The 5,516-nt window shown below is 36.1% G+C and overlaps 1 pseudogene; it reads right to left on the bottom strand.

Annotated features, from left to right (window-relative positions):
• Window positions 1-548: 548 nt before the first annotated feature.
• Window positions 549-1,228, bottom strand: LOC131225280 (OVARIAN TUMOR DOMAIN-containing deubiquitinating enzyme 5-like; annotated as a pseudogene).
• Between the last annotated feature and the right edge of the window lie 4,288 nt (window positions 1,229-5,516).

A 5,516-nucleotide genomic window follows, 5' to 3' on the forward strand; every position in this document is an offset into this window, starting at 1 on the left:
TTGCAAAGTTTTTTTTTTTTTTTTTTTAAATGATTATAAATGATGCCTTAGAACTAGATTAATTTTATGATTAGCTTACTGGGAAAAAAAATGAACAAAAACAAAAAGAAGCATTCATCCTCAATTACATATGCAAATGAACAAGATCCCATGCTTTAAAAAAATCTAATGTGACTTTCAATTACATATGCTGTTTTTCAGATTCAATATGTTGTTAGAAAACCATTTTTCCTTAAATAGATGACACCCAAGTGTGCAATGCTTAGATCGGGAGTTCGAACCTCACTTACCTACTGTACGAGGAAAGGAGTTAATTTCCGTATTTTTGTTAGATATAAGGGCATTTAAACATTTGTATATTATTTTATAGAGACGGCTTCCCAGCCAGCCTGGTCTCTTAACTTCTTTTGGGAGCTTCAACCTCCTCATTCATGGTTGTGCATATCACAAATTCTAATATTCTCTGTCTTAGCATGCCAACATGCAACATGTGCATGAATGTCAACATAATAGACAAAATGGTACACATATATTAATGAACAGATGAATAAAAGCAAAAGTGTAGCATTTGCATTTGTGGTTTTTTAACTTAAAAGTTGATACGGATTTACGTCTATCAAAGATGAATAGATAGAAATAGCACGCAACAAAAAAAAAAAAAAGTCTCATAGGAGATATCATGTTACCAACCTTATTGCACTGGAACAACTAAATTATAGTGCTCTCCGAGCCCAAATGCATGTCAGTGATAAGATAACATGATGCTCGGGTTAGAGGAGCTGCTTCTGCTATCGGACTTTTACTCCTTCCCCATCTCCACATCACGGAAGGACCCTGAGAATATCACGATATGTTTCCTCAAGCAATGAGTTAAGAGCACCTAGTTCAAGTTGCCCTCCCCAAGCTGCTGTCGACTCCACTTCACTACAGTACTTATCAAATATTTCCAATAGCGAACCATCGGAATCTACTTCTATGTTATTCTCCGACAGGAAAATGAGAGGAAATCGGATGCATGTTCTCTCATATAAGCTGCAGCCATTTCTCGGAGCTTTTGATAATCGTATGGAGACATGGTTCCTGATTGATGTGACAGTTGATCCTCGACGGCCCGGTAGAGGTAGTGGCCATCCTACTTGATTTCATTGACTGTCAGACCGAGGGGCTGGAGCTTTTTCTCCAACTCCTGGTTCGAGTGAAAGCACAAATTCAAACGCAAGTTCAGATGATGGAAACCAAGATACCTTCTGAATTTGCTCTAGTGCATCCCCTGTAATAAAAGAAGTTTCTTTTCCACTGTCATCAACTGTTACTGCTGAAAGCTTAGCCAGTGTTACGCCTGTTGCAAATGGATGACCAGGATTGCTGCAAAATGGCATATATAAGACCTCTACACATGCTAACATGCTATGATGAATGAAATAAGACAGCCATTACCTTTCAAGATCCTCATATATAATGTGGATATTGGAAATGGAGAGCTTCAGGTTCCCTATTATCGTGTTGATCAAAGAGCCCAGCCATGATGCATTCTTTAATAACAACAAGCACCAATTAAACAAGTGATTTAAAATCATGAACTATAAATCAGAATAAAAACAAAAGGACTGAATCATATCACAATGCATCAACTGCAAAAAGCTGAATTGATTAAACATGGCCCACGTTTTTCAAGGTAAGGAACTTTAAGTAGACATGTTATTTTATAAGAGCACTTTATGGTGGGGTTACTTTATGGTGGGCTTCTTGTATGAATGGGTTAAGGGCGTGTTTGGATGATGGACTAACACAGTAATGAGATTTAAAACTTACATCATTACATATTGTCTTTGATTGGATATTGCAGAATGTCAAAGCTGCTGGAAGTCCAAACCAATCCCGTTGGATTCTCAAAAAACAGTAAACGTTGGAGGAAGCTTGCAGCAACCAGTTGCATTCCTCCATACGGCTGTTCAGTTCCAGATGCCTTGAAAATATAGAATCTTTTAATATTTCTTTTGATATTTGTTATAGTAATTAATACCATACCCCTATAGTGTAATTTAAAAGGGCATTTTTGTCATTTTACCTTCGTGAAAAATGTCTATATAAGGGAGTTCTTGTAGTCCGTTTATAACTAAGACAGCAAGCTTGTAAGCAACAGTTAAAAGCAAAGTTTCTCTTCTCAATTTTCACATGTCCAGTGAGTTTGAATCCAAGGCTTTGTAAAGTCAAGAAAAGCCCTGGCTTATATAGCTAACAAACTGGTATCAGAGCTATCAATTCCTCCTACATGGAAGCAAACTCATTGTCTATTCTTCCTCTAGATGCTTTATTTTCGTCCTAGCTGCCACTACGCAAAAACTACGAAAAAAGGACGGTCCAAAACTGTCTCAAATGACCAAAAAGGACGGTCATGGACCGTCACATGGGCTGTCAAATTTTGACGTGTCGTATTACTTAAAGGATGGTCGAAAACCGTCGTTCTTATTGACAATAAAAGGACGGTCATGGACCGTCTCTTATGAGCCTTCAAAGGACGGCCATCGACCGTCCTTTACAAGGACGGTCATGGACCATCTTTAAAAAGGACTATCATAGACCATCTCTGATGAGCCTTCAAAGGACGGCCATGGACCGTCCTTAAAAAGGACTGTCATGGAACGTCTCTTATGGCCCTTTAAAGGATGGACATGGACCGCCCTTTAAAAGGACGGTCATGAACCGTCCTTAAAAAGGACTGTCATGGACCGTCTCTTATGAGCCTTCAAAGGACGGCCACAGACCGTCCTTGAAAAGGATTGTCATGGACCATCCCTTGTGAGCCTTCAAAGCACATTTCAAATTTGAGGGGATCAATATACACCTGTTACAATAATTTCATCGCATTCTTCCTGATATACACCTGTTATATAATATATTTCATCATATTCACATTCATATCCATCTAAACCCAAACTACGTAAATCCAACATAAAATACATTCATCCAAACATAAACTACATTCATCCAAACACAAACAATCTTATCCACATTACATTCATCTACGCATAAATACATATTAGTTTAACATCATAAATAAAAAAAGAAAAAAAATCAACAACAATTTTCTTTTTGTGTCTTTCATCTGAAAAAAAATATTAAACCAACAAAACATTATAATTCAAAATCATGAATAATTGCATAAACTTCTTTCAAAAAAGTGGGCACTTTTTTAAAATAAAACTGTTCATTAAAATAAAACTAATCCAAGCAAATAATGCAAAAAAGTGCTTCAATTCAAGTTAATAGGAACAATAAATAAAAATTAAAACTCTGTAAAAAGGGGCATGTGTTAAAAGGGATACATTCTTATTTATATCCATGTGATTGGGCTACAATTCAAGTTAATGGAAACAACAACAAAAATTAAAGCTTCGTAAAAAGGGGCATGTGTTAAAAGGGATGCATTCTTGTTTTTTGCCATGTGATTGGGCTACATTATTACAGCAATTAGGTTTGGGTTCGGGATTGGGTTTATGTTTGGGTTTTCAAGTTTAGGTTTAGATTTAGGTTAGGGAGTTGAGATTAGGATTAGGTGTAGGTCTAGGTTTAAGGATTTGAGAATACATTTAGGTTTTAGGTATAGGTTTTAGGTTATAGGTTTAGGTTATAGGTTATAAGTTTAGGTTATAGGTTTAGGTTATAGGTTATAGGTTAAGGTTTAGGTTATAGGTTTTGGTTTAGGTTTAGGTTAAGGTTTAGGTTTAGGTTTAGGTTATAGGTTTAGGTTAAGGTTTAGGTTTTAGTTATAGGTTATAGTATAAAGATTATAGCTTTAGAGAATTGAGAATAGGTTAAGGTTAGGGTTTAGGTTTAGGAAATCGGGTCCGGGTTCGGGATCAGGTTTAGGTTTGGGTTTTTAAGTTTAGGTTTAAGTTTAGGTTAGGGAGTTGAAATTAGAATTATGTGTAGGTTTATGTTTAAGGATTTGAGAATACATTTCGACTTTAGGTTTAGGTTTAGGTTTTAGGCTTAGGTTTAGGTTATAGGTGTAGGTTATAAGTGCAGGTAATAGGTTTAGTTTTAAGTCAGGTTAAGGTTTAGGGAATTGAGAATAAGTTAAGGTTTAGGTTTAAAAAATCGAGTTCGGGTTCGGGATCGGGTTTAGGTTTGGGTTTTCAAGTTTAGGTTTAGGTTTAGGTTAGGGAGTTGAGAATAGGATTAGGTGTAGGTATAGGTTTAGGGATTTGAGAATACATTTAGGTTTAGGTTTAGGTTTAGGTTATAAGTTATAGGTTTAGGTTTAGGTTTAGGTTTAGGTTATAAGATATAGGTTTAGGGAATTGAGAATAGGTTAAGGTTTAGGTTTAGGAAATCGGGTTCGGGTTCGGGATCGGGTTTAGGTTTGGGTTTTCAAGTTTAGATTTAGGTTTAGGTTAGGGAGTTGAGATTAGGATTAGGTGTAGGTTTAGGTTTAGGGATTCAAGAATACATTTAGGTTTTAGGTTTAGGTTTAGGTTATAGGTTATTGGTTTAGGTTAAGGTTTAGGTTTAGGTTTAGGTTTAAGTTATAAGCTATAGGTTTAGGGAATTGAGAATAGGTTAAGGTTTAGGTTTAGGAAATCGAGTTCGGGTCCGGGATCGGGTTTCTGTTTAGGTTTTCAAGTTTAGGTTTAGGTTTAGGTTAGGGAGTTGAGATTAGGATTAGGTGTAGGTTTAGGTTTAGGAATTTGAGAATACATTAGGTTTTATGTTTAGGTTTAGGTTATATGTTATATAGGTTTAGGTTATAAACTATAGGTTTAGGGAATTGAGAATAGGTTAAAGTTTAGGTTTAGGAAATCGGGTTCGGGTTCGAGATCAGGTTTAGGTTTGGGCTTTCGAGTTTAGGTTTAGGTTAGGGAGTTGAGATTAGGATTTGGTGCAGGGTTAGGTTTAGGGATTTGAGAATACATTTAGGTTTTAGCTTTAGGTTTAGGTTATAGGTTATTGGTTTAGGTTTAGGTTTAGGTTAAGGTTTAGGTTTAGGTTTATGTTTAGGTTATAAGATATAGGTTTAGGGAATTGAGAATAGGTTAAGGTTTAGGTTTAGGAAATCGGGTTCGGGTTCGGGATCGAGGTTAGGTTTGCGTTTTCAAGTTTTGGTTTAGGTTTAGGTTAGGGAGTTGAGATTAGGATTAGGTGTAGGTTTAGGTTTTGGAATTTGAGAATATATTATGGGTTAGGTTTACGATATCGGGTTCGGGTTCGGGATCGAGTTTAGGTTTGACTTTTCAAGTTTAGGTTTAGGTTTAGGGTAGGGAGTTGAGATTAGGATTAGGTGTAGGTTTACGTTTAGGGATTTGAGAATACATTTAGGTTTTAGGTTTATGTTTAGGTTATAGGTTATAGGTTTAGGTTTAGTTTTAGGTTAAGGTATAAGTTTAGGTTTCGGTTTAGGTTATAAGCATTAGGTTTAGGGAATTGAGAATAGGTTAAGGTTTAGATTTAGGAAATCGGGTTCGGGTTCGGGATCGGGTTTAGGTTTTGGTTTTCAAGTTTAGGTTTAGGTTTAG

The sequence above is a fragment of the Magnolia sinica genome, chromosome 2 (genome assembly GCF_029962835.1).
Source record: "Magnolia sinica isolate HGM2019 chromosome 2, MsV1, whole genome shotgun sequence".
NCBI lineage: Eukaryota > Viridiplantae > Streptophyta > Magnoliopsida > Magnoliales > Magnoliaceae > Magnolia > Magnolia sinica.